The sequence below is a fragment of the Salvelinus fontinalis genome, chromosome 20 (genome assembly GCF_029448725.1).
Source record: "Salvelinus fontinalis isolate EN_2023a chromosome 20, ASM2944872v1, whole genome shotgun sequence".
NCBI classification, from domain to species: Eukaryota; Metazoa; Chordata; class Actinopteri; order Salmoniformes; family Salmonidae; genus Salvelinus; species Salvelinus fontinalis.
Window position 1 is genome coordinate 24757633 of NC_074684.1, and position 9680 is coordinate 24767312.

Genomic DNA, 9680 nt, shown 5'->3' on the forward strand with positions numbered 1-9680 from the left:
AATTGTATTGGAGGATGTTTTGTTGGGCAATAATCTTTGCCTATTTTTGTTCTGTTTTTCAGAAGACAACTGATTCTGAGGAAGTGAAAATCGGTATCCTTGTCGTTGTGGATGGAGCTGCAGCAGATGACCCAATGCCAGCTGACAATGTGGACGATGCCCTTGTGATAGAAGAGCCGGTGATCATACATGAGCATCACAATGTCCCAAATGCCTTTGCCACTTTGATTGCACTTCTTTATTGTCTGAACATGGATTACCCAAAATGTTTCAGGTACACTTTTGAGGTAGTTCAGAAGATATTCTTGAAGATTGGTGCAGAAAACTGTGCAGCAAAAAGTGCATGGGCTGAAGAACTGTCTTTTTTGTTAAGACAACTAATTGGTGTGTTTTTGTTTTACTCACAGAAGTTGAGTTAATTCCTTGGACAATGATGATGTTATTTGCCTAAATCTTACAAATCTCTGTTTTGGGAAGACTTAAGTTACTCTATTGATTTGCTATCATTTTTTCGCAGTGAGCACAGTGCATTCTGAAAATGTTTACAGCATGTTAGAACAAATTTTCACACTCAACACCAACTTGTCTTAGAAACCAGTCTGAAGGTTGTCTTTGCTCAGTGTTTGAATTTTTATTTACCGTGCCATAAAACATGGGTTTATTGTACAGTGGAATAAGAGTCCAGAAACATAATTTAGAATCGCCTATACAGTCTAATTTAGAATCGCCAAAAGAATCGCCAATAAAATGAGGCAACTGATTAAAATGAGGAAGTCAACATGGAGTGAAAATTGGTGTTGTCGTTGTAGTGGAGGGCTCTCGAGCAGACCACCCATTGCCAGCTGGAATTGTAAACATGTCTCTTGTGATAAAGCATGTGATCATACATGAGGTCAAGAACACCCCAAACGGCTTGCTTTGCACTGATGTAATGAGCATTTAGAGCATGTTTATTATTACTAGGTTAACATGACTTATTACAACGTAATGTTTGTAATAGGACATTTTACTAAAAGTGCAACTGGACTTTGAATGTTTTCATGTTCTGTTATCAAACATTGAAAGGGTATTCATTTTGGGAGTTATACTGACCTTGTAAACCACAAAGACCATACATATATTTTTTCCTCTATTTGTTTGGAGAAAAGTTGCCTATGAAGTATTTGGGTGACCATATTTGCAAGCTTATTCTACACAATGACATCTTTCAAAACAAGCTTTTCAAGTCATGTACCTGCATGCCGGGATGCTCTTTAGTTTGAGTCAAATTGAGTTTGATTCTGTCCAACATCACTACTCTGGACGGCTCTGACTTAGAATATGTGGACAACTACAAATACCTAGGTGTCTGGTTAGACTGTAAACTCTCCTTCCAGACTCACATCAAACATCTCCAATCAAAAGTTAAATCTAGAATCGGCTTCCTATTCCGCAACAAAGCATCCTTCGCTCATGCTGCCAAACATACCCTTGTAAAACTGACCATCCTACCAATCCTCGACTTTGGTGATGTCATTTACAAAATAGCCTCCAAAACCCTACTCAATAAATTGGATGCAGTCTATCACAGTGCCATCCGTTTTGTCACCAAAACCCCATATACTACCCACCACTGCGACCTGTACGCTCTCGTTGGCTGGCCCTCGCTTCACACTCGTCGCCAAACCCACTGGCTCCAGGTCATCTACAAAACCCTGCTAGGTAAAGTCCCCCCTTATCTCAGCTCGCTGGTCACCATAGCAGCACCTACCTGCTCCAGCAAGTATATCTCTCTGGTCACCCCCAAAACCAATTCTTCCTTTGGCCGCCTCTCCTTCCAGTTCTCTGCTGCCAATGACTGGAACGAACTACAAAAATCTCTGAAACTGGAAACACTTATCTCCCTCACTAGCTTTAAGCACCAGCTGTCAGAGCAGCTCATAGATTACTGCACCTGTACATAGCCCATCTATAATTTAGCCCAAACAACTACCTCTTTACCTACTGTATTTATTTATTTTGCTCCTTTGCACCCCATTATTTCTATCTCTACTTTGCACCTTCTTCCACTGCAAACCAACCATTCCAGTGTTTTTTTACTTGCTATATTGTATTTACTTCGCCACCATGGCCTTTTTTATATTTTTATTTATTAATATATTTTATTTGCCTTAACCTCCCTTATCCCACCTCACTTGCTCACATTGTATATAGACTTATTTTTCACTGTATTATTGACTGTATGTTTGTTATACTCCATGTGTAACTATGTGTTGTTGTATGTGTCGAACTGCTTTGCTTTAACTTGGCCAGGTCGCAATTGTAAATGAGAACGTGTTCTCAATTTGCCTACCTGGTTAAATAAAGGTGAAATAAAAAAATAAAAAATTGTGGATTAAGTCCTGGTGGTTGATTTCTGAGCAAAGTGTTTTAAAACACTGGGGTTCACATAACCTCAATATTATTTACACTGTCAAAGAAGTGTAATGTCATTATTTGCTACATTTAATTTGATTTGGCATGTTGTTTTCATTTCGCATATGTGCTTTAGAATGTAAATTATTGAATAAAAGTACTTTTTTGCAACTACTGTTGAGGTCGGAAGTTTACATAGACTTAGGTTCGAGTCATTAACTCGTTTTTCAACCACTCCACAAATTTCTTGTTAACAAACTATAGTTTTGTCAAGTCGGTTAGGACATCTACTTTATGCATGACACAAGTAATTTTTTCATCAATTGTTTACAGACAGATTATTTCACTTATAATTCACTGTATCACAATTTCAGTGGGTCAGAAGTTTACATACACTAAATTGACTGTGCCTTTAAACAGCTTGGAAAATTCCAGAAAATGATGTCATGGCTTTAGAAGCTTCTGATAGGCTAATTGACATCATTTGAGTCAATTGGAGGTGTACCTGTCGATATATTTCAAGGCTTACCTCCAAACTCAGTGCCTCTTTGCTTGACATCATGGGAAAATCGAAAGAAATCAGCCAAGACCTCAGATAAAGATTTGTAGACCTCCACAAGTCTGGTTCATCCTTGGGAGCAATTTCCAAATGCCTGAAGGTACCACGTTCATCTGTACAAAAAATAGTACGCAAGTATAAACACCATCATATCGCTAAGGAAGGAGACACGTTCTGTCTCCTAGAAATGAACGTACTTTGTTGCGAAAAGTGCAAATCAATCCCAGAACAACAGCAAAGGACCGTGTGAAGATGCTGGAGGAAACGGGTACAAAGTATCTATATCCACAGTAAAACGAGTCCTACATCGACATAACCTGAAAGGCCGCTCAGCAAGGAAGAAGCCATTGCTCCAAAACCGTCATAAAAGAAGCCAGACTACAGTTTGCAACTGCACATAGGGACAAAGATCATACTTTTTGGAGAAATGTCCTCTGGTCTGATGAAACAAAAATAGAACTGTTTGGCCATAATGACCATCATTATGTTTGGAGGAAAAAGGGGGAAGCTTGCAACCCGAAGATCATCATCCCAACCGTGAAGAACGGGGGGTGGCAGCATCATGTTGTGGGGGTGCTTTGCTACAGGAGGGACTGGTGGACTTCACAAAATAGATGGATCAATAGTACTTTGAGTGTGAGGTTATTTTCCTGACACCACACTCCGAGGGCCCTCACCTCCTCCCTGTAGGCCGCCTCGTCGTTGTTGGTAATCAAGCCTACCACTGTAGTGTCGTCTGCAAACTTGATGATTGAGTTGGAGGCGTGCATGGCCACGCAGTCGTGGGTGAACAGGGAGTACAGGAGAGGACTCAGAACGCACCCTTTTGGGGCCCCAGTGTTGAGGATCAGCGGGGTGGAGATGTTGTTACCTACCCTCACCACCTGGGGGCGGCCCGTCAGGAAGTCCAGTACCCAGTTGCACAGGGCGGGGTTGAGACCCAGGGTCTGGAGCTTGATGATGAGTTTGGAGGGTACTATGGTGTTAAATGCTGAGCTGTAGTCGATGAACAGCATTCTCACATAGGTATTCCTCTTCTCCAGATGGGTTAGGGCAGTGTGGTTGCGATTGCATCGTCTGTGGACCTATTGGGGCGGTAATCAAATTGGAGTGGGTCTAGGGTGTCAGGTAGGGTGGAGGTGATATGGTCCTTGACTAGTCTCTCAAAGCACTTCATGATGACGGAAGTGAGTGCTACGAAGCGGTAGTCGTTTAGCTCAGTTACCTTAGCTTTCTTGGGAACAGGAAATCTGTATTGAACTAGGGAGCAAAACATTGCTGCAAATGTATTTGTTTGTTAATACCTAGTGCAATACATGTTCTGAAATACACAATTGGACTATTTTGTTGTTATTTCAAGATGGAATGAATTGATTTCAATGTAAGTTGTTGAATCAATCAATGTACTCTTGATAGTAAATCAATCAGTGTAAAAAATAAAGTCATTTTGAAATGGAGATAAGCTTTACTAAATCTGAACTTTGTTCAACTGTACATACTGGTTTATATTAAGTTTACATTTTTTATTAGTCAAAGTAATTTTGTTGAGTTAGAACAGTGGTTCTCTACTTGCAGCCTGTGGCAAACGCATCTGTTATGTCATGAATAGTATAATTATTTATGTATCTGTAGCAAACTCATCTGTTATGTCATTAATAGTATAGTTATTTATGTATCTGTAGCAAACTCATATGTTATGTCATTAATACTATAGTTATTTATGTATCTGTAGCAAGCATGTCTGTTATGTCATTAATAGTATAGTTATTTATGTATCTGTAGCAAACTCATCTGTTATGTCATTAATACTATAGTTATTTATGTATGTGTGGCCTGCTTGACTTGCTCGTAGCCACAGTGTAGCACCACCAGCCAAACAGGTTGAGAACTCTGTGTTACAATAACTCAATATGAAGTAGGCTTGACTTAAGTGCATATTGATTGAACAGGGATTGTAAATGGTTAACTCTTTTAAATGTCAGATAATTCACACTTTAATGCTGTTTCAACGTGTTATTTCCAGTTATCTAGTTACATGGCCTTGTTCAAGCTCAGAGTACATTACATGTCAGCTTATCCTTGCTTAGACAATTTTGTTATGCAAACTTTAAATGTAGTTAGTATAACAGTGCTACTAATTATGATATATTTATTCAAACTTTACATTACAAAATTGGAAAAAGATGAATCTCAGAATAGTAAGTTATAATGGCAAATGGTTAACTTTTATATAAATTGAAGTGACTGGCTTTAAGGTTGTTTCTACTTCTTATTTCCTGTCCTCTAGTTGCTTGGCCTTTTTCAAGCTCAGAGCACTTAACATGTCACGTTATCCCTGCTTAGACCATTTTGTTATGTCAACTTTCAATGTAGTTATGATAACTGTATTACTAGTTACAATAACTTAATTGAAAGTTGACTTAACAAAATGTGAAATTAATTCAACTAAAAATGGTTGCTTATACTGATATATGATGATGTGGACTTAAATTATTTTTATTTGTCAGCATAAATGTTGCTTTAACTATGATAACTCAACATTTATTGTTGACGTTATAAATGTTTAAGTTGATTCAAATGAGAACAGTAAGTTACACTGAAAAATGAAGCAGTGGACTTAACTGTCTTTTATTTGACAACAATAATGTAGATTTAGTTATTAGAACTCCACATTTACTATTAACATAACAAAGGTTTATGTTGATTTAAATAATGATATTAAATGAACAATGAACAAACATCAAATTAACCATCTATTGTTAATCAAAATAAATGTAATAAAATCTAGGATATGGTAAAATGTGAAGTACTCTGAGCTTGAAAAAGGCCAAGCAACTAGATGACTGGAAATAATAAGTTGAAACAACAAATCATGTTTTACAGTGAGCAGTATCACAAACAAAGCCTGTGTGTCAAAGCAGTTATATACACAGTGTCAGGGTAGTATAGTATAGCCTGGTGGGAAATGTCTTACGCAGGGCCCTAGTGTTGAGGCACCAGAGGGACATCTGAAAGCAGAGGATAATGTTCTGTCATAGTGCCTACATGAGATTGCCAGAAACATGACTTGGAGCTTGACAAAACATAATGACAGTTCATGACACCTAACAGCATATCACATTTCCGGTGTCCCCCATAACCTCCATAACCAAACTGACGTTCATTGTGCGTCATTCTAGCCCACTGGCTAACAGACAACGGTCACTTACCAAATGAACTCCCAGGTGTTATCAGGTGGATCTTTATTGACGATTACATTCAGTGAAGCGAGCAAAAAAAAGTTTAGTGCAACGAGACCAAAGATTAAGATTATCCAGCGTATATGTAATGGGTTGCGATGGATGTTTCTTCATATTGTAAGCTGCATTTGCTGCTGAAATTACAACAGCATGATTAAAAGAGTAATTGGACATAACAGAGTAATTGTAACTTAAAACGCCAAAGCCTCATCGGTATGAGCAACATTCATTGAACAAACCAAGGGTCGGCTTGTACAAACCTCTGTTCTCCACTGAGCGGCCTGATGCTCTAGGGCTGTGCACGGATGTTTTGGGTGTGTGAGGCTGATGTTGCAGGGTGTGAGGCTGATATTAGAGGCCATGTAAGGTAGGGTTGAGCGATATCCAGATATTCATACCTTCATACCGTTCCTGTACCATAATGGGGTATACAGTATTACCGGCATAGCACACAAGGGGCGCTAATACTTTGTTAATGCAAACAATTATAGCAAAGTACTAGCGAATTCCAATAGTGGATGCTAGCTAAATGCTAACAAGCACAAGCTAACATAAACTAATTGTAAGGACAGACAACTCAGCTCATTAAGTTATACAACTATCATAAAAGACTACTCACAATTTGCTGCATGCACGCACAAACACATTTAACACAGCAGGGATCATGATATATTCTTAATTCCATTCCTTTACTTTAAATGTGTGTGTATTGGTGTGAAATTGTTAGATATTACTGCACTGTTGGAGCTATACATACAAGCATTTCGCTGCAATAACATCTGCTAAACATGTGTATGTGACCAATAAAATGTGATTTGATTTGATCCAGGAGGGGTTTGATTGTTTCTCATGTAACCAAAAAGCATGAATTTGCAAGCTAAGTTACCCACTTAGCTAGCAAGTTAACAAGCCAAATGCATAGCTGGAGCCCTGAGCTGGCGATACAGTAATTTATGTGGCACATTTTAGATAGTTAACTTATAGTTATAAGATATTTAGCAGGCAAATATTATCAGTGAATTTCAAGTTTAAGTCTTGCGCTGAACAACAGTGGATCGTCACATCACGAAGCTTCCGCCCCCCCGCCCCCCCCCTCCCAAAAAAAACATATATACACTTCTCTTTTCCCACTAGCACTGACTTTGCTGATAAATACTTTGTTGAGGGAAAGTGTCTGCAAAATGATTAAAATGTAATGGAAAATGTGATGCTCCACGTGCTCTTTGGGGAATGGTTTCAAATTGAAAAAATATATATAACAGGCGAAATGAAGAATGCTATCGGCTTTTTCTATTAACCTAGTGCATAAGTTGACTGCAGGTATCTATAAAAAACAAAACAAAATATTCACATGGAAAATCATACCGTGGATATTTCCAAATGCCCCGGTATATGTGTATTGCCCAAGCCTAGTGTAAGGCTGATGTTGGAAGGTGTGTAAGGCTGATGTTGGAAGGTGTGTAAGGCTCATTTGGGAGGCTGTGTGAGGTTGATGTTGGTGGGTGTCAGACTGATGTTGGAGGCTGTGTGAGGATGGTGTTGGAGGGTGTGTCAGGCTGACGTTGAAGGGTGTCAGACTGATGTTGGAGGGTGTGTCAGGCTGACGTTGAAGTGTGTGTCAGGCTGATGTTGGAGGCTGTGTGAGGATGGTGTTGGAGGGTGTGTCAGGCTGACGTTGGAGGGTGTGTCAGGCTGACGTTGGAAGGTGTCAGGCTGACGTTGGAGGGTGTGTCAGGCTGACGTTGAAGGGTGTGTCAGGCTGACGTTGAAGGGTGTCAGGCTGATGTTGGAGGGTGTGTCAGGCTGACGTTGGAGGGTGTGTCAGGCTGACGTTGAAGGGTGTCAGGCTGATGTTGGAGGGTGTGTCAGGCTGATGTTGGAGGGTGTGTCAGGCTGACGTTGAAGGGTGTGTCAGGCTGATGTTGGAGGCTGTGTGAGGATGGTGTTGGAGGGTGTGTCAGACTGATGTTGGAGGGTGTGTCAGGCTGACGTTGAAGGGTGTCAGGCTGACGTTGAAGTGTGTGTCAGGCTGATGTTGGAGGCTGTGTGAGGATGGTGTTGGAGGGTGTGTCAGGCTGACGTTGGAGGGTGTCAGGCTGACGTTGAAGGGTGTGTCAGGCTGACGTTGGAGGCTGCGTGAGGCTGGTGTTGGAGGGTGTATGAGGAAACAGCAGCAGTGCTCAGATCTGATCCCCCAGCAACCTTCCACATCCTAAGCCCCTTAGCAGACGCACAGCAGCTGTTCCAGAGACAGATGAGTGGTGAGGCAGAGAAACCCCTCCGACCGCTGATGTCCTCCATCATCCATCATCAATGACAGGTTTCCATCATTATTCATATTTAAAAAGCTTCCCATCGATACGGAAGACTGGCATGCTCCCAGGTGAGCTGCTTTCTGTGTCTGTCTTTGTGTGTGGATGGGCACTATGAATCTACTCTCCATCACATCATATCCTGAGGCACCATCTGACCGAAAAATCTACTGAGTATGAACATTATATTGAGTTGCTTGGAGTTTGAGCACCGCTAAAAGTCATGATGTCAACAAAATATATCTAGGAATGAATTTTGATGTTGATGTGCAGCCCCCTTTTTAGTTCATATCTGATGTATGGCATGATCCAAATAAATGAATATCTTAACCTGAAATATTTGTAAAATATTGCAAATTAGATTGTCACGCCCTGGCCTTAATATTCTTTGTTTTCATTATTATTTTAGTTAGGTCAGGGTGTGACATGGGGAATGTTTGTGTTTTGTCTCATCTTGGGTGGTTATATGGTAAAGGGGATGTTGGGTTTAGTGTATGGGTTTGTGTTTAGTGAATGTTTCTAGGTAAGTCTATGGTTGCCTGAGTGGTTCTCAATCAGAGACAGATGTCTTTCATTTGTCTCTGATTGGGAGCCATATTTAAGGCAGCCATGGGCATCATGTGTTTGTGGGTAATTGTCTATGTCAGTGTATAGTGGTCAGTGTCAGCACCATTTTGTTTATATAACTTCACGGTCATCAGTTTGTTGTTTTTGTTTCGTTCGTTGCTCTTCTCAAATAAAAAGAGAATGTATTTCTCACACGCTGCGTTTTGGTCCTCTCTTCAAAGTCAAGACGATCGTGACATAGATAAACTAATTAAACTAGATAAACTAATAATACGGCATAACTACAATATGTTTTTTCATCTGGTTAAGGTCCAAAAGTTTGACTAAGGCACCCAACTATGCAGTTTATTTTTAAGAAATATAGGTTTCTCCCAGATTATATAAGTGTTAGTTTTGAAGGTCTCTGATGTCTTTCCTTGATGCGGATGTGACTGGAATGAGACTGTTTGAACTCTGAAGAGAACTTTGAAAGGAGTGCGTTCCTCAGATGTAATCTCCTTCGCCTGGATAAAAGGCCCAGTCATAACGTACCATCTCCTGCTCATGAGGGCTTTTGGAGCAGGTATGTAGCTTAGAGGGAGATTACAATGGATTTAGCACTGATCTCAC